At 35.8% G+C, this 21242-nt stretch overlaps 2 pseudogenes; both read right to left on the bottom strand.

Moving 5' to 3' along the window:
• Positions 1–5073: 5073 nt before the first annotated feature.
• On the bottom strand, positions 5074–8316 carry LOC144369952 (heterogeneous nuclear ribonucleoprotein U pseudogene; annotated as a pseudogene).
• Positions 8317–14339: 6023 nt separating this feature from the next.
• LOC144369727 (transcription factor Sp3 pseudogene) lies at positions 14340–18089 on the bottom strand (annotated as a pseudogene).
• Positions 18090–21242: the final 3153 nt, after the last annotated feature.

Raw genomic sequence — 21242 nt, 5'->3', positions numbered from 1 at the left:
TCTGAGCTAAGTGTTTCCCTTGCTCAGTTCAGTTCAGCAGTCACTTATTGAACAAGCCACACACACCCTACATCCATTGATCATAAAGTTGTTGTATATCTGTTATGTTGGGCACCCTGCCAGGCACACACAGGCTCTATCATGCAAACAGCAAGTGGAACTATTTAAGAATATTGTTTGCAATTTTAATATTTTATTTATTTTTTATTTTTCATATCTTTACTTTATAAAACTTTCATTAGAAAAGTAAGCATAGGCATGGAGGAAGAAAGAACCTCTCTCTGCTGCCTTGATTTCACCAAAATTGCCTCCTATTGGGTTATTATGTGATAGGCACTGAGTTAGGTATCATATCAATGTGGGATTTAATTCATGAACCTATCTTGTGACAAAATGGGGAAACCCCTAAATAGCAATGTCCCCAAACCTATAAGATTAGAAATTCCTCATGCTTCTGACATTAAAGAAATTGGCATGCCCACATTTTACCTTTGTTTTGTTTTTTGTTAGTTTATTTTATGTTCTCTTAAAGCTTTAAAGTGATTAAAGCTTAAGTAATTACTGATGTGAAAGCATAAAGGTATAGCTAAGACATTGCATCAGAAAACTTTAATGTTTAACATGAGATTTTTTAAAAAATTCTACTTATCTAAAACCTGATTTCTTTTGTGTAATAGCTTAAAATCTGATGATTGATGGTGGTGATGGGTTGTATATGGAATTGTCTTCTACAGTATTTTTGATGAATTTGAAACATTTGGAATTAACATATTGGTCAGAAAATGAATCTTTTAATCAAGACTTTTATACTGTAATTGTATGTCAATATTAATAAGTTTGATGTTGCATCTTTTCACTTCTGTGAACACATTTAGTTGGGCCCTTTTATTCTTCCACACAGCACATTCACATGGACAGACTAAGGAAAAGGAGATGAAATTTAAATCAGCATTTTTTTCTTTATTATACTTTTCCAAAATAAAAAATAAAGTACGTTGGAACCTTTTATTATTGTACTTGTCCATGACTGTCTCTTAACTAGGTACCTTTAGAAACTGCCAAATAACTTCTGATCATTAAGTATTCATTTCGTCTTCTCTGTAGGCTTTAACACTATTTACATCACAGTTTTGTATATTCTAGCCATCTTTGTTAGTGGTCGTTTCATTTAAATTTTTTGGCTAATATCCATTTGTAGCAATGCTTCAAGTGCTTGCCACATACATTTTATTAGGCAAAAAACTGATTCTATTTCCCATAGTACAATGAAATAGGACTGTCAAGAAAAAAAAAAGTAACTCAGTGCATATCAGATACTTTTAGCTTTTTAGCCTGCAATCCCTGAGTAACTTTCAGTACTGCATATTATCGAGCAGAACATGCTCGTGATTATGCCATCACCAAGCATGGTGATTTTAACAGTGCAACACAGGAACTAAGCCTTTATAAAACATTTTTCCAGAGGCTAGACTCATCTGTCATTACCTCATCTCTTTCAACTACAGTATATTTTCTTGTACCCACAGATTAAGATGTTAAAAAGCCAAAACCCCATACCTCAAATGTATGCTGAATCCTGGCATGAAAAAGAAACCTTAGGTTTATATTCTAAAGGAAATTAGGCTATTATAAAGTAATGCCTTAAGTTCCTTGCTCTAACAACTAAGTTATGCTAAAAGCTCACCTAACCAAGCAAGGATTACTGATGCCCTAACCTATCACTTATCTTCAGTGCTATTTTATCAACAATGGGAACCCCATAAGATACAAAGGGGTTTTATGATTAATTCAAGGTTAGCTTTATTAATATAATCCTTTCAATCTCCAACCTATATAGACCTAAATAAATAAGTTCCTAGAGAAATGAGTCAAACTTAAATCACCTTATATTTTTAGCCAAAGAGCAAAGATGTGAAAATGTTCTTAATGTTAAGTGCCAAACTTTCTGTTATTTCCCACCTAAGTTCTTATTTCCCATGGTCCTGTTTTGCACAATCTCAGACTGATGTGTTAACACCAAATAAACTAGTATATACTTAGCAAAAGGATAGCTGGTGACCTCTAGTTTAATGTTTGTCTACCCAATATTAAGGGATGAATATTACTTCAGAAAGTACTACAGTTCACTTCTAATTTCTCAAAGGGCTTACTTTTAATACCAAGGTTAAAACAAAGGTGACTCCAGCACTAGTTTGATGCATAGTGTTTTATGCTTCTCTTACAAAGGTACCTGTTAATAGTGTTAGTATTAAGCAAGAAAACCTGAGTATTAAAAAGTTAAAAAAAGCAGTAGCCTGGCTAAATCTATTTTTTTAAATATAAAAACTTGGGAGGAATGACAACTATGCCTCTCCCCAATCCAAGCTAAAAGTCATCCTCATATGAAGAGTACTGTAGTTCTACTGAACATTTTAGGTAAACAGGCAATTCATAATTTAATTAGTTTTTATTGCCAATAGAAATTACTAATGGTTCCTTTATAATTTATGCTTAGGTGAGTTCCAGTGCATAGGTATTATAATGTATTGCTAACCCTTAATATATATATATATATATATATATATATATATATATATATATCCTTGCTTTTATTACTAAAAACATTAAAAAAGTTTTTCAAGATCTACCTCAATCAATCTCAGTTGCAGAATTATGGACTTTTTAGACTCAAACCATCTCAAAAACTTTAGAGGAAAAAAAAACTCCAGAAACAATATTGCATTATCTTCCAAGAGGAAACATCTGATAGGAGACTAGGGAGTGACTAATTGAATTATTCTTGGGTATAAGTTTCATTCTCTCTTTTTAGAAAACAAGATTTTAGTTATATATGGGAAGGAAATTATGGAAAAGTTGTTTAAAGCTCATTTTAGTTTTGACCAAAAAAATTTCTCAGTTCTACAATTTACAGACAATGTTATCCATTTCACCTAACTGAACAAATTTTTAAAGTGTATCCATGAATATAAAATACCCAGATGAAAAAAATTCTCAAAATACTACTAGCTACGTTTCTTTAAAAAAAAATGCTTTCAAATTTTTTAAGACTGCTCCCTTGTCATTTGCCGTTGAAATCTTCCATTATAGGATTTTATTTTGCTGTCTGGACACAAGGCCACTAAGGGTGTAAGTTGGTCACTGCCCTTGTAAAGGTCAGAGCCAGAGCCCTTCAAAGGCTAGACACAATTATATAACCTACCAAGGAAATCTATGCTGACAGTTATTTTCTATCTTGCATTATTGGTTTTTCTTTTTCCCTATAAATGTCTATATTTATATCAACATTTTTTTAAGGGTTCTGGGATGGAACCTAGGACCCTGCACATGTAAGACAAGTGCTCTATTCCACTGAGCTGTTTCCCCACCCCCCGCATTTTTGGCTCAACACATTACATTCTAAGAGCTGCAAAACTTGCTACATAAAAGCACTCCTTGAACCAAAAGCAAGGTCAAGCTTTCCCCCAAGTCAGGATTTGTTCAGAACTAAGTGTTGTTTGAGGTTTTTTATTTTTTGTATTGCCATGGATTGAGGGCAGGAACTAGGAGGGGTGAAGGACAAAGTCTTATATCTGCAAAAACTTGACATTTCTTGAAATTAACTTACCTATTTTCCTCCCCTTTGCTTGCCTAGTTGGTACATCCCCTTTTCTAAATTTAACTACTAAGATTATTTTTCATACAAGTATAAACAACCCTAATCATGAAACTGCTTCTTAGAAGTTTAACACATATCCAGACAGCATTTTTTTCTCCCATCTGTTCCCACTCCTTGCTAATCTGGGAGCTATGGTGGCCTGCCTAGTATTATCTGACCATTTTTTCCTGCTGCGGTTATTAATTTATGCAATTTAACTACAAGGTATACTCAAGACTTTTTGAAAGGCACAAATAAACTGTAGGACACCTAAACTGATGAGCATTAAAGTTGGAACCTTCCTCATTGATTAAGTATATGCAATCTTCCTTCACAATGTATATTGAAAAGTTAACTCGTGCCAGTGATTGCTAGCAGTAATTGCTAAACATACAAAAACCTACTTCATATTGTTAAAATATCTCTATTGTGATCAAATCTTCATCCCCAAAATTTCAAGTGAACCTACATCACCATCTAAAAACTAACTTGTATCAAAAAAATTCCTAGGAGTATGAAATGAAGTTTAAAAATCTGATTTTACAGTAGCTAAAACAAAATCCTAAACACTCAAATATAGCAAACCTGAACTTACCAGAAACAGCCTAAAACACAAAAATAAAACTACACTGAAGTCAAATTTTAGTTCTACAGTTTGACTCCTGCTTCCTCAGTTCACAGTGAGGGTCCTTTAGAAGATTAAATGTTCTGTGCAAACCCAATAAAATTACAATTAGGGGATCTAATGTTATCACATAGCTACAGTTAAGTTAGCAGTGTTGTGTAGTAGTGAAATCAACAACTGGCTTACATGATGGCTTCTAAAAGCATCTGTTCCTGGAGTTTCATGTATCATAAATATGTATATAAAATTATCAGTTGAGGACAGCCGTTAGCATTTCATAAAGATGATACAGTGAGCGTTAACTTCTCCCAGCCAGTACCTTTTCCCCTCATTAAATGTTAAAAGCAGTCTGAGGGGGGAGGGGAAGGGAAGAAATCAAACTTTACTTCATATTATCAATCAGTACACATTTAAGTTTTTAAAACCTAAATGTTCCAAGTACAGAGTAAAGAATAAAGCTGTCCAGAAAGCACACACTTAAAATTTTTCCTCTTGGGAGTTGTACAAAGGGATTTTGAACCTTGATGGCAAGAATCCCAAAACAAGAGTAAAATGAATTCTTTTTATTGCAAACAAACGTCTAAATTAATTTCTCCACCCACTTTCTTTAGAAAGAAAAAGAAATCAGCAGGCTAAGGAGATACCCATTCAAGAACTGACATGATTAAAAATTAAGATATAAATGGGTGACTCACAATTTTATTAGCTTACAAAGATGGTGGAGTTAACTACTACAAGCACACTACTTATACAGTATTTTGTGGGAGAAGGGCATACAGACATAGCTAACTTCATATAGATCCCATTAGACAACTGGATTTACAACAAGTTTTTTAATAAGAAATGGGCAAAGCCAGCTTTCTTTTCAGAATCAAAATGCAGAACAAATGGAAAAATTATGGTATTTAACCTTCACAAGTTTGAGCCTCCACAAATAATGCAACCAAGTTTTACATTTTTAACAGCCCTTCTACATACACTCCATCTTCTCCATGTTGGTTCCAAGTTTTAGCTTCATTCCCAATTATGCCAATTCCATTGTCATTTAAACTGAAAAAGTCTTCCCAGTCTTTGTTGGAAATTACTATTTAGCTTATCCCCTCCACTACTACCCAGCAAACTAGAGAGAGGATGGAGTGTAATATTGAGCAGTACAGAGTCTTAATGCAATTCATGAGGACCACTTAGTCCTTACATGAATCTGGTTGCTAACATTTCTATTATATTGTGACAATGACTCCCGACTGTTATTCTCTGTGAGAAATAGGGGAGTAAATTCTTAATAAAAGACACCAGGTACAAAGCAACATTTTACTTTTGTTGTGATAAAAAAGTCACATTTTACAGATAAAATGTAGAACCCTGAAATACTGACACATTCTCTTATTGTGCACAATGCTGAGGTTCTCTCACGATTCACTTTAAAACTGCAATTAAAAATGTACAAAAAAGAAAAGAAAAAGAAATCAACCCACAAAGCTTCTAAAAAAGGAACCTGCAGGCGCTTCCTCTTGTGGAATGTTTAAAAAGTTAGCCTACTAAAGAAAAAGGTCGACTTCTTGTGAAGGTTTTGGAGAAATATGTATCAGTTCGTTTTATTTGGGTACTCAATAATATCCTTGGTGATAATGCTGACTCCATGGCTTCTGACCCCAGAATTGACCCTGCTGCCACTGGTTGTAGCCCTGAGATTGGTTTTTATAGCCAGGATTGTTTCCTCATGCTCTGAAGTTCTGGTTATAGTTCCCTCTGTTGGGCATTCTACCTCTGTTGTAGTTCCCTCTGTTTGAGTAGCCACCTCAGCCAGGAAAAACAGGGCCATGAGGGTATGGATTCCACCACTTCCACCGCCACCACCACCTCTCTGTGGCATATTGCCCCGCCTATTATATCCACCACGATTCCCAGGAGCTCCCCCTCTGAAGTTTCCACCACGCATATTGAATCCTCCATGTCCTCTATGGCCACCACCTCTGTTAAACTGGTTCTTGCCACTCTTGTTTTTATTGCTCTTCTTTGAGCCAGTGTTTTGTTTCTTTTCTGGTGGAAGTGCCTTTTTGCTTTCTTCCTTATACTATTCCAGAAGTTTTAGAGCTTCTTTCTGAAGTTCAACATAGGTTATTTCATCAAAGCACTCGGCCACCTCTGGTAGAGTAAAGTTACCTTTCATTTTAAGGACTGCATGTTCTGGTAGATCTTTTCCCTCTACTTCTGCTTTCTTCTGTGTTCTCTGCTTGTAGTCTTCATCTTTTGGACAAACTACAACAGCTTTTCGTTGGAAACCTGCAAACAGGCACATTTTTCTCCTCTGGGCAGCAGCAGATACATTTGTCTGATCCAGAATGAAATTTCGTTTCTTGCGGGCAGTAATCTCGATAAGCTTTCCAAGACACTGTGGGGCTCTCTGCAACAGTGTGTTCAGTTTTCCAGTATCTGCCATTTGTTTTTTAAAACCTGCCACCATCATTTTATCCATAATGGTATTTGTTCCAAGAATGTTGTATTTACCAGGATTTTCAGCTGCATGTTTAGTAACCCAGGTAGTTTTTCCAGCTCCTGGCAAGCCAATCATCATAACAACTTCACAATCTTTCTTCTCTTCAGGCTCCTTTGGTCCTCTAATTCCATCCTCTAGGGGGACATTCTGGATAAAAGTATAGTCTTCAGGTATTGGAAAATATGGCTTTTCCTTCTGACCAAAATTAAATTCAACTGCACAGTTATGGCAGAGAACATGCGGAAAGAGTGGTCGTCCAGCAAGAACTTCCTTACTAATTTTGAAGGCAACGCCAAGATCTTGTCCAGTCTTGGCATAGGAGAGCTCTACTTCATCGTTTTCAAAGTTAGCAAAACATGTAATAACATCATTTTCATCAAACTTCTCTCCATAATCTTCTGTCTCACAGTTGCATGTTTTAATTCCTTTCAGAGAATACCCATACGAAAATTCTTCTTCACCAAGCAACATTCCACTTGTAGTCAGTGACCAGCCAATTCGAACTTCATGAATGTCAATATCTTTTGTATATAAATGCCTTACAGGAATCTTCTCTGTAACCTTCATCTCAAAGCAGACTTTGCCTTTTGACACACCATAAGCTGCCCTTCCTCCAGCCCAAAGAAAAGCAAAACTCTCCATAGTAAGAGAAGAAGCACTGTGGCGATCTCTTGATATTTTAAAATGTAGATCACAATTATAAGTATCAAGACAAACCACTGTGTCATCGAAGTGCTCATCTTCTTCTTCAACAGGTGGCTGAGGAGACTTGGCTCTGCTGTACTGGTTTTCTTCGATGTACTCAAACTATCCTCGGCCATGATCTTCTCAAGGTCTTTTAACACCTCTTTTTATCTCCGCCTTTCTGTTCTGTTTTGCCATCTCCTCCCGCCTGCTGCTGGCCCTGCCTCGCCCCGGGTGGCGCCACCGTCACCGCGAACAGCGAGGTGGGGCCGCAGGTCTTCCCCGTGGCCTCCTTGGCGGCCCCGCGCTGCTGTGGGGGCTGTTGCTGCGGCGTCGCCGGCGGTTGAGGCTGCTGCTCCCCGTGCCCCTTCTCGTCGCCCGCGCCCTCCTCCTCGTCTCCGAGCTCGTCCTCCCCTTCCTGGAAACCTTGATCGTCGCCGTTCTCCTCTTCCGAGGCCGCCTCCTCCTCCTCCATCGGGCCTGAGTCGGCCGCCCCCGCGGCCCGGTTCTCCTCCCCTAGCTCCATCTGGTCGCCGTCCAGCGCGGCAATCCCTTCTTCCTCCTCTTCCTCCTCCTCGTCGCCGCCGGCCGCGGCCTCCTGCTCGAGGCCTGCTCCCGAGCGCCCGGCGGAATCCCCGCCCAGGTCTAGGCTGCCGATCCCGGGCTCCATGGCGGGGCGGCCGCCGGCCTCCTCGTCGTCCAGCGCGGCCTGGAGTCGATCCATGAGCTCGGCCTTGAGGCCCTTGTCGGAAAGGCGCCGCTTCTTGAGCTCCTCTTTCAGCTCCGACACCTTCAGCTTTTTAACATTAACAGGCGAGGAACTCATGGTGAGGGCCCCGATTCACCGACAGGTGCTGGTTCAACCTCGGCTCCGCTCCCTCGGCCACTGGTGGCGGCAGCTGCGGCTGGAGATGGGTTCGTGCTGCAGAGCGGACCCGCCTGGTTGTCGAACAGCGCCTAAGTTCAAATTCTTGCAGATTATACTTTGAGCAGTTATTTATCTGAGAGGATGGAAAAATATTCTATTTGTTATTATTTTAGAAATGTATATTAAGTAAAAAATACTGAACTGCATTGAGAAGTCTATCCAAGATTTTTTAGAATTTTCCAATATCTTGTTAATTTCATAAAATGTAGTTTTAAAAACAAATTTTAGGAGATAAAACAAAACATTCTTTTAAAGTAGTATTCACAAACCTTTTCTTTTGGTGGAGGAAGGAGTCAAGGAAAGCTGGACATTTTTAAAAAACAAAATTAGTGCAAGAAAATCTTTTGAGTAAAAAAATGAATATATATATATATATATATATATGTATATATATATATATATTAACTGTGAGTGTTCACTTTAAAATATTTTCCAGTAAGAAAGATGCAGGATTTTTTTCCTGCTTTAGGTTAACTGTGTTGTAAAAGTCTCGTGAGTTGCCATTATTAACTTAGTTTTTCTTTTATATTAGATTCAGAAACACAGTGACATCTGTCAGGTTCTTTGAAAGGATTTTAGCTGCTGAGGAAGTGTGTTTATGCTTTCAGTCCAAAAGAAATGATTCCCTGGAAAGCACTGAAAAAAATGAGGATATTTCAGAATCATTTTCAGATTATTTTTCATATTCCTTTTTGATGGTATAAGTTATTTTATCTGTTATAGGTGTTAAGCACTTTTTATGAAGTAAAAAATTTAGACTATATTTGGAAAAAAATACCCAGCTATATCTGATTTTTAAAAGCTGTTTTATCAAAAGCATAAATTAAAAGTGGTGACAAGTTAACGAAGGTGGACAAGTTAGTTGAGCTGTCATTATGTGAGAAAATAGCATATGCTGGAGGACTTTATGAATCATGCTGGTGAGAAATCACCAAGATTTACCAGAAGCAACTTTATCATAAACAAACTTCATTAAAATCAGCAGATTCCAATTCATAAAGGTTATAAATGTTTCTAGTATTCATACTGTTCAAAAGATTCCAATCACAGCTCCAATTGCAGCTGATTTGTCAGTTTTTAGGGATGGTCGAATATATGCCCATATTTTATTAATTCATACAAGCCACAAGTCCATATACAACTTAATAAAATATTTTCAGTGAATCACTTTCTTCCTTTTAAGTATTTACCTCTTTGACCTAATGATATGAGTGAACTGATTTAGAAGATAGAATCCAGAAAATACCACAGGTTTTAGAATGCAAAATATTGATCATTGGTGGTACACATAGGTAGAATGGAAAAATATGTTAGAAGACCTGATGGGAGGCTAAACTATTTTGACTCAAATCAATCTATATATATATTTAAGTTTGCCTAACTTAGTTTTCTTTACAAAAGAATTAATATTTATTGTTAAGTACATATACACCAAGAGAAAATATTACATATAGGGAACACTTGCTTAGGGAGTTTAAAGCAGGTCTTTTTTAAAAAAATTGTGTAGTTTTTGACTATTTTAGATCATAGTTCATTGCCTCACTTAGCATGAAATAAAAACATCTTATTTAACATGTTCTCATCAGTATTTCTTTATATTACATAAACCTCCTACATGCAAAATTGATATTAAGATTAACATAAAATTTAAAATTATGAAAACTAAGTTAGATTACTTACTCAAGTAGTGTATTTGCTCTCACAACTGATTGGCTGCCAAATATAGGTTAAATCAATTTCTTTGCCTAAACTCTTTGCATTGTAATGGAATAAATTCTGACTGCTTGAAAAATTGTGGTCTACTAGAAATGTACCTGTAAAATCATTTTTAAACATTAAATATTTTGAATATAGGATTCATCACAGTTGATATAAATAATTTTGTATGTACATTGTATGGCATCAGTGTTGATTTTTAATGTTTATCATTATCTTCTGTAACTTGTCTAAAACACATTATGAGATTTTCATTGAAGTATTGGGTACTTTCTCCAAGACTGAAATACAAATATGAGGTGTGCTTGGAAGTTGCAAAAATGTGTTGCATTAATTGAGCAAATGAAGAAAAATATAAAGACTCTTTATGGTCTTTTTCTAAACCTAGTGCAGGTTATGCTTAGCTGTAGCTCTTTATTGATGCTATAGATAGGGTGGTTCTGCTATGCTAGTGCAAGTTAAAATACAAAACATTTCACTTACTGCACACCATGAAGAGAAAGGCTATTTTTTTCTTTGTGCATTTAAAGACCAGTTTGTTTTCTCTTTTTAAAAACACGAGTGATACTTGAAATGTTTCAACAATTTTAAGGAAAATAGATTCTCTAGCATAAAATTCTTTTAAAATTGTGTCTCTAGTACAATTTGTGATACAGAAGAAATAGAGTATATTAAGACAAAAGACCTGGGATAATTAATTATGTAGATATAATCTTTCAACTTCAGATTTGAACACTTGCAGGATGGTATATCATAAATTTCTTAAGGGATTGTCTAACTAGAAATCAAGTCCTTGGTGACATGTGTTTATGTTACAGTCTTTTCAACAGTGGGTAGCCTGAGGAAGAATCTCCTTATCATTGTAAACTGCATTAGTAAAGACTTTGTTCTTGACAGCTGCAAACCATACAAACTACCTTGTCATTTTGCCTAAATTAATAAAGCTTAAAGGCCAATCATATCTAAGCTGTTTTCTGGTGTTTCGATATTCACTGTTTTAAACAGCAAATGATTCCTTTAGGCCAATTTTATGGGGTTAATGCATTGTTAGATTCTAAAGACTCACTGAAATAAACAAGATTAGCACTAGCAATCTTTTTATCTTTTCTTCACAAGCACCAAATTTTAACAATAATAGTATGACTATCTGTTAGGTAAGAATTAGCCAGTGCAGTATCACAGTGAATTTTAGCAAGAAAGATGATGTGAGATGTTTTTGTTAGAATTTTGTTTCTTAAGCTAAAAGACAATCAGTGTTAGTGAACTAGCTTTGGACTCCTTTAGTCTCTGCACTTGTACTCAGTGAGCTTCCTGTATTCAATTATTTTGTTTAATAAGCTAACCTATATTTTATAATAAATGCCAATAGAACAATATTTTATAGCAATTGCTTTCAATTATTTCATCAATAAAGCGAAGTCCCTAGATTTCCTGTTAAAAATTATGCAAACTTTATAAATTTTTCTTGTTTGTAGGTGATTCAAAAGATAGATATCATAAAAATGTGCTTTCTAATTTTGACATTTTATTCCAATAAGACTGTCTTTTTTCTAATTCATTGAATATATCAAGATTTAAGAAATCTTATCTAGTAGAATAAACTTTTTAAATTGATAATCTCAAATTAGAAAGAATATTTAGTTCCTCTCAGAGTCACCACAAACTTTTACTTGTGAGTCTGCTTAATCTGTTTGTACTATATATGCACACTCTCATAAAATTGTGTCAAGAAAAAACATAGCTAACACCTATGAACTATTTTTGGTCAGTCTGTAACATTTTTAGCATGTTCTTTGGGAATATGCCTTGTGTGTACTTGCAGAAGTGCTAACTTGTCATTTATTAATGGAAAAAAATCATTGAGATACAAGTGATCTTTTAGATCATTTGGAGAATTTACACTCCCTTTAATTAATGCAGGAGTTACTTTGTGATACCTCTCAAAGATGGTAATACATGTCCTGCTTGAATATGGTCAGTGACAAAGTGCTCACTGCCTCACTAAGGAAGCAATTTTCATTCAAGGACAGCTCTTATTTTGTTGAGCAAAATCAGTTCCTCCTATCTTTAAATCTCCTGATCCCAACATAGCTATATAGAATTTTTTTCTCTATTACATTTGAGCTTGAAAATCTCATGTGCCATGATTTCCAGATCCTATATTCTCCCAGTTATCCTCACCTATTAATCTTTATGTGTAATATGCATTTAAATGGGATCCACTGCATGGTCCCACTAGGAAAAGGCATCTCTCTCTTTAAAACAGATTTCTGCTTGTCTAAAATATCCTGAGATTATGCTAGTTTTTAACTATGGAATTTATACTTGTCCCTCATGAATTTAGAGTTTGCACACTTCTGTTTTGGAGGTTTATGATTGGATTGCTTGCTCCTTGTTGTCAGTGTTTATTCTTTCAGCTGCTTAGGCATGTGCAAGTACAAGTTAAAATTTTGTCTTCAGCCCTATTGCATATATATTTTTTAAACCTTCATTTTATTTATTTATTTACTTATTTACTTATTTATTTATTTATATGTGGTACTGAGGATCAAACCCAGTGCCACATACATGAGAGGGAAGTTATCTACCACTGAACAACAACCTCAGCCTGCATATATCTTAAAGACCTCCTGACACCATTTAATGTAACTGAAAAACACTATCAAACAACAACAACAAAACACTATTAAATCTTAAGGATAGCTAGTGTTCTTGTTGCTTTTAGATATTTCAAATAATTTTATTTGGCAATAATTTATGTAGATTCATTATTTTTGTGGTTATATGTGTCTTGCTTTTACATAAGCTTCCACTTTCCCAAACACCACATCATTCTCCCAGAGCGAATAAAGGCATAATTGTAAATTTTCACACCATCATGGGAAATCCAGAGTTACTGAGAATTCCAAACATTCAACTTGACATTTAGCATATATAGGTGAGACCTCTGTGGAGCCAAATTTGGGGGAGAGGGATGAATAAGAAAGACTGTGAGAAATAGGTGATATAAACCTGATACTCTTGGGGAATCCATACATAAAGAGGTTCATGGATAATCCAATTTCACTAGTACTCAGTTCATTTTCAATTACCCTGAAAGTTGAAAATATCATAAGTCAAAATGCATTTAGTACACCTAATCTACTCAACAGTCCAGCCTACCAATACAGTACAATGCAGAATTTGGTTATTTATCCTTAAGATGGTGTGGTTGACTGGGATCTGCATCTTTGCTGTAGCTGCCCGGCATCCTAAAAGATTATCATACCACATATGATTAATTATAGAAAAGGAAAAATTCAGAATCAGAAGTGTTATACTCAATGTATATCACTTTTACACTAATGTAAAATTTAAAAACAAGTCAAACTATCATTATGTCCGTGCCCATCTCCCTCCGTCTCTCTCTCTCTCTCTCTCTCTCTCTCTCTCTATAGAGAGAGAGAGAGAGAGAGAGAGAGAGAGACATGATTTTTTTTTTGAGCACCAGGGAATGAAATCAGGGGCACTTGACCACTGACCCACATCCCCAGTCCTATCTTTTATTTTATTTAGAGACAGAATTGCTTAGCATTTTACTATTGCAGAGGCTGGTTTGAACTCAAGATCTTTCTGCCTCAGCCTCTGGAACCACAGGAATTAGAAGTGCGTGCCACTGCACTCAGCTTATATTAAGTTCAAAATGTTTAGCAGTTACTCACTATTATATGTCAGGCATAACTCTTGTGAGTATTAGGAATATAGATTTGCATCCATTCAGAAAGACACTTCTTCATCTCCTGTACTACCTTTATTTATAAAGAATTAAATTATTTATTTTACTGTTGTTAAAATTCAGAACCAAGACAAATCGTTTAAATAAAATTTTGTTTACTGTAATTTTAGTATTGATGATGGATGCAAGGGCAATGAAAACATTATAGAAGCAAATCATGTCTGGAATAAATGAGGAGAAATAAGTAGGAGATAGGTACCGAATTTCAAAGTGCCTATCGTACAGCATAGAAAATGAAGTTTATGCCTAAACTTAATGGTATTCTTTTGTTTTGTTTTGTTTTGTTTTTTTAAAAATAGTGTTTTATTAACTACCACACTGTTATAATACACTTGAAACATACAATAAGGTAGCCTTTAAATCTGAGGTGGTCTTAAAGATAATAAATGAACAGAATTCCAAATTTCTGAAGTAGGTGAACTGCTGCAGTTATAGGTATACATTTAGGAAAATTGTATAGCTCTTACAAGACCATCAATGTAACTTTATTTTGTACATTTTTAATTGAAAATATAAACAATAATTAAAAAATAAAAAGAAAATACAGCATAATAAAAAACATACGTTTCTCAATTAAATGTATTGGATACATATAAATTTTAAGGGAAGAAGCAAAAAAAGAAAAATGGTTGATATTTAAGTGCAGACTGACTACCTACACAAAAAAACAAACAAAAAAACTTAAAAAATATCATAAAACGTCTAGTTTTCTATGACTAATATCCATATGGTTGGAGTATTGTCACTATGGAAGTGATTTTGTTATGTTTGCATATGTTATACTTTATTGGTAATTTACATGATGGCTTTTAAGGCCCTGGCAGACATGGTTTTTGGAAACAAGATTGGATAAAAATCACCGCTAAGACGCAATACACCTTATTTATTTTTCTTTCTTTCTTTTTTTGGTCCTCCAATATTCAAGAAAAGGGCTAATTCACTATAACATTTTCTTAGCACACAAATGCCTCAACCTATACATTTTAAACTTTTTTTAAACATTGGTTATATTGCCCAACTTCGTTATTGAAAGAATATTAACAAGACATTATTTTGGCAAATTAAATCTTAAACATGGCTTTTCAACAGGATTTAAAAGGTGACTATCCCTAGAGTTTCATGTTAAAATGTAGTTTTTAAAATCTTACAAGAGTAATGCTTAAAATATTGTACATAGTTAACCTAATTAAAATAATTAGCTTCAAAATGACAAATTGATAAGCTAAGTAAAGCCTACACTATGTAGCATTTGCTTGGAAACTTGATTTGTCAGTTATGCATAATAAAAATTCCAGTCATCAAGAAAATTACAAAAATTTTTATCATAACATGATTTCTTTCACCCACCAACTTTTTTTTTTTAATCTTACAATAGATAAATACCAACATGTTCTCATTTTTACACTAAACCACACAGGATTGATGCATTTGGTTAGACTACTATTCGCATTGTTAACTTCAATTTTCTCTTTATATAACTTGGTAAAATTTCATTTTTTCTAGATTCCATAAGTACCTACAAAACCCATGCAATTTTAGCATTTTAATATACTATGGAATATCATACAAAGTAAGGCATTTCAGTGTCATGTATAACCAAGTTACTGTCAATCCAAAAATGTTTGCACATCAATAAAAAGATATCTAAGAACTTAGGAACAATATTCTTCTCACTACTGTATAAAAATAACCACAATGAATAAGTATTTGTGTAATATTTACTCCATTGTCTTATTTTCAGAAACTGTCACAAGCTGTAAAGGTATTTCAGTGTTGGTAAGAATATTCTGATTGCTGGTGGCAGAAGTATTAACAGTTCCTATCCCTGAAACAGAACCTTGTTGAATATTTGCAAGGATAAGTGTTGTTCCTCCTGCAGTTATCAGAGTATCATCTTGCCCAGCTTCCACAGAGGCTATCACTGTACTGCTAGAGTGGATAACTTTTTTGTTTTGATGTGTTTTAATATGTTTGGCAAGGTGGTCACTTCTCATAAAACGTTTTGAACATTCTGGACAAACAAATTTCTTCTCACCTGTATGTGTCCTTCTGTGCCTCTGTAATTCATCACTTCGAGTAAATCTTTTGCCACAGAAAATCCAGTTACAAATAAAAGGGCGCTCTCCAGAATGCCAACGCAGATGCGCTCTCAGATGTGAGGTCTTCCCATAGAATTTACCACATCCTGGTATATGACAAATGTGTTGCTTCTTTTTCCCAAGATTGGTACCTCTCCCACCGCCTTCTTTACAGTTGGGACAGGTGCAAGCTACCCTCCAAAGTCTTTTTCCTTCTTGATGTTGTTGGTCCCCTTCTTCATCTACCACCTGTACTCTTAAGTGTGATAGATCATTGGTATTCAATGTAGAATCAACACTGAGCTGCCACTCTTCAGGATCAGGTTCTTCTTCCTTGATCCTAATATCTGCAGGACTGTCAGCATTCTCTCCTGGATGCAGCTGTATACCAGTAGAATCTATAGAGTTTACTGTAACTGTCTGTAGATTTGGCAACTGACCAGTGCTTAGACTAACTGGAGTTGAAGTCAAGGCTCCACCTGCTGCAACTTGACCAAACGTGAGTGTCTGGACAGGTGTCAAAGTTATTTGTTGGGCAGCAGTATTCTGTATTTGCAAATTCTGCAAGTTCTGGACTCCTTGTACTTGAAATGTTTGCCAAGTTATCTGTCCAGAAGGGGTCACTGTCTGTGCCTGAATTAAAAAGGTTCCAGGATTCAGCTGCAACTAAAGATTTGGCAAAGCCTGTTGTGATATATTTTGACCACTGGCTTGCACACCATGGATTGTCTGTGGTGTAATACCTTGCACAATTTGGGCTTGACTGGTTGGCTGCTGAGAATCTTGAAGCTGTAGATGTTGTACAACAGGCTGTGCTGTAGAAACCTGAATATTCTGAGCCTGTGTCTCCTCGGAAACAGGCGACTGGATATAATTTCCCTGAAGATCTGAAGAATGAACTTGCCCACTAGAATTAGTCAAGCTATTTGTATTTTGTTGTAATATACCTGTACTATCTATCGTAACAGGCAACTGTGATGAAGAGGATGTTGGCACAAATAAATCTGTATCAGTATTAGTTTCATTAATATCAGGAGAAACCCGCTCACCAGTCCTTTCTGAATTGTCTGAACTATCCATAGCTTGTCCTGTGTTTATCAAATGTCCATCGGCATTAATGCCTGCAGTCATTGTCTCAGAACTGCCAGATAGTCCCAAAGAATCTAGATCGACACTATTGATTGGTACAAAGGTAATATTTCCTGGCAGACCAAGAGGCACATTAGCAACTACTTGGGTTTGGCCAGGAAAAGATGAACCACCAATTGCAACTCCCTGAACGTGGACTTGACCAGTCTGTGGTATGAGACTCTGGATATTAGCAGGAGGTGTTCCAGAGGCAAGTAAGGTTTGATTAGAGCCAGGAATGATCTGAATTTGACTACTTTCTTGATTTATACCCCCATTATCTGAAGAGCCTGTGAAACCAATCTGAACCTGCTGACCATCTGTTGACTGAATCTGTGGTATTACTTGATATTGAACATTGGGCACTGTACCATTTGATGAATCTGATCCTGGTGCAACTGAAAATATTTGTTGATTCTGCAAATTTTGAAGGGGAAGGACATACTGCCTACTCGAAGTAACAGCACTTGGAATCTGTACTAGATTACCAGCTTCATCTTTTATAATTGTAGGTGTGGCTGGCAAAACCTCCCATCGGTTTGGTGCTCCTCCTAACTGGGCAGAAGCCAAATCACCTGTCGCTCCGGCGGCGGCGTCTGGGGCCCCGGCTGCTGCGGCTGCCTCCTCCTCGTCGTCGCCCGGCGATGGCGGCCTTATTTTCCTGCAGGTAGCGGCCAACAGAGCAAGCGGTGACGGCTGAGGGTCCTGGGCCGCCACCGCAGCCGCCGCCACCGCGCCCTTTCCGTGCTGCTGCTGCTGCATATACTTGCCGTGGCTGCCACCGCCGCTGCCGCCGCTGGCTGTCCACGTCCAAGGCAGCTATTTCCTCTTGTTTCACGGGCTTTTCGGGAGCTGCAGGCACACCGCGGGGGGGGGCGGGAGGAGGAATGCGGGGGGGAGGGGAGGGAAAGGGGCCCGAGGGCCTTGGGGAAATTACTCCCTCCGAGCCCCGACCGAGGCCCCTTCCCCTCCCCCACCTCAATGGTATTCTTTTGAACAAGAAGAATAGAATGCCATCCTTCATGTTGGGCAGGGAAAAATTTATTCTTTAGATGTTTTTATATCATATAAGGGTACACATATTGCTTTCCAAAAAGCAATAATTTGGTCCCAGAATACAGCATGAAATCTTAGTTTAAAATAAAATGATTTTGTTTCCACTTACACTGAAATTTTTTTACTGGAGTAACTTGCTATGATGAAGTTTCCTATTATTTTTATCCATTTTTTTCACATTTATCATATGGTAAGACAAGAAAATACCCAATTTGTTTTGAGAGTGCTTCTTAAACTATTGATTGAGAAGTTAAAAAAAATCCTTCAATAAGGGAAATATAAACAAAACCAGTTTAAAACATTAATTTATCTTGTATAACAGATATTCTCAATTTCATATGAGACATATTTATTCCCAATGTAAAAATGTGCTGGTTTAGCTTAGTTAAACATAATACTCTTTATTGAGTGCAACTGTAAAAGTGCTAAGCAACTTGCATGATGTTATCCCAAAACTTTTTAAAGTAAGTCTTCTCCCTGTTTACATATAAGTAAAATCCCTTTACTCTAAGGATGTCTCTTCTATTTGAATGGTACTTCCCCAACACTTTTATTTTTTTGGGGGGGGGGGAGTATCAGGGATTGAAGCCAGAGGCACTTAAACCTTGAGCCACATCCTCAGACCTTTCTATTTTTTACTTTGAGACAGTGTCTTGCTGAGTTGCTTAGGGACTCCCTAAGTGGCTGAGGCTGGCTTTGAACTTATGATAATCTTGCCTCAGCTCTTGAGCTGCTGGGAATAAAGGCATGCACAACTCTTTCCAGGAATTACATTTATTTTTGCATAATCACATCAATGCAGAAATGAGTAAAAAGTAAGATGCTAGGCATTAAAACTTTGGTATTTCTTTGCTTTCTTCAGATGTAGGTTGCTTTGTGATAATTTGTATGATCCAAATCTTTTTTTAAGTTAATAAGTAGTAGTGCCACATTTTTAATAAAATCATAAAATTCTTAATAAAATTTGATGTAAAAAATAGAAGTATTCAAAATTACTCCATTGACATCAGAACTTTCAAAAGTACAAAAGTGAGTGCAAAATATGTTGGTCAGTGTTAATTGTATTGAACAACTGAAGGACTCAGCTGAGTGTTGTGGCACATATGTTATCCTAGTTACTCAGGAGGCTGTAACATGAGGATCACAAGTTTAAGGCCTACCTCAGCAACTTAGTGAGTCCCTGTGTCAAAATAAAAATGGATGGTGGTGATAGGAATGTAGCTCAATGACAGAATGCCCCTCAGTTCACTCTCCATTACTGAAAAAAGGAAAAATTGAAGGAATCTATGTTTCTATCTTAAAACATTTTCAGTTTGTTTAAAAAGGTTCAAAATCAGAAAAAATATTTAGGCTGCTATGTACATTACAATAGCCAAGTTATGGAACCAGCACAGGTGCCCATCAACCTAAGAATGGATAAAAATATGTGGTATATATATATGAACAGTAGAATTCTAATCAGCCATAAAGAATAATGAAATTATGGCATTTGTTGGCAAATTAATGGAACTGGAGAACATCATGCTAAGCAAAATAAGCCAGACTCAGAAAGTCAAGTGTTGAATATTTTCTTTTATGAAAAAGCTAGAGATAGGGAAAAAAATTCAAAAAGAAAAATAGAATGGAAACCAATAGATGAAGTTGCTTGAGAGGGAGGGAGAAGGAGAATGTATGAGGGCATACTAGTAAACAAAATCTACCAAATTATGCTTGATTTATGTAAATGTACCACAGAGAATCCTGCATGTATATATAAAGTTAATACATTACATGTGCATTATATATACTATATATATATATACATGTGTGTATATATATATATGTACATATATATATATACATATATATTGCATTTAAATAATAATTATAGAAGGGACATCAATAGGGGAAAGCAAGCAAATCAGGGGTACTTTGGAATGAGATTGATCAAATTATGAAAGTATGAATGTGCCATAATGAATCCCACTATTATGCGTAAGTATAATGCACCAATAAATAATTTAAAAGAAACAAAGGCCACTATAAAATAATAGTTGGCAACCTGAGTGTTCCCTCACATCTCTGGAAATGGCACAGATTGTTGCAAACACTTTAAAAATCTTCATATATGTCAGTTTAAAAATAGATTTATTTTAATTTGAAAAGGAAAGAAATTCAATAATCTTAAAAATATTTACCTAATTCTATAACAGTGGCAAACAATTATATGGTTGTTGGCCCTTCAATATTTGGTCTTTGGCAGATGAGTGGGGACAATATTAAAATTTGGGTTGTTACTCAGTTAATGTTGAATGAAATAGGAGCTGTAAAATAACAAGTGATGAGCAAGTATGCTACTGTTTCTGAGCTTTTAAACCTGATTCACCAGGAAGTGACTCTAGCCTGAAAAGTGGCATTTCTCAACTTGGAGTTGAATGTAGGGAAGTTCTTAACTCAAATCGATTTGCCTACCTCTCTAGACACTGTTTCTTATCATGGGAATTGCAAGGGCTTGATTACGATTGCAAAAAGTTCAAATACTGTATTTTTGAGTACCAAAAGTTTAAGAACCATAAGTGAGGAGAATAATGGATGAAGTGGCAAGCTGAGTCTAGGGTATGTGGATAGTTGTTCTAAACTTATGCTTATACTATCCCTCTGACTCCTTCCTTCTCACATTTAAATCTCTCACTGCAGGTGTTTCAAAAATTTTAAATGATTCTTATTCATGATTTTCAAGGTTCCTTGTATCATCTTCTATTTTAATTTTTCATTTTTCTGGTTTCAAAAATATAGAGTGTTTCACCAATCAATGAGATGAGACCTTGAAATCTTAAAAAGAGCATAATTATATTGTTAAGAGCTCTTTGAATCCAAGAGCTCAAAGGCACCTTATAAATCACTCTTTTGGTTGTACTTTGAAATGCCTAATCACTTTTCCTCCACCTAGGTACATTTTTATTTGATGATTCAACCCAATCTTAGTTTATATTTCGTTTTTAAAAAAATACCATTTCATCACCTGTATTACAAGTTAATGTTAAAGATCAGTTTACTGTAAGATTCAAATATGAACTGATACCCTAATGGACTGGGAACAAAATTTGCAATTAATTGTTATTATTGTTTATATGAATTATAC

This window comes from Ictidomys tridecemlineatus, chromosome 13 (genome assembly GCF_052094955.1).
Source record: "Ictidomys tridecemlineatus isolate mIctTri1 chromosome 13, mIctTri1.hap1, whole genome shotgun sequence".
NCBI classification, from domain to species: Eukaryota; Metazoa; Chordata; class Mammalia; order Rodentia; family Sciuridae; genus Ictidomys; species Ictidomys tridecemlineatus.
The sequence above is the reverse complement of the archived record's forward strand: the minus strand, read 5'-3'. Positions and strand labels throughout refer to the sequence as shown.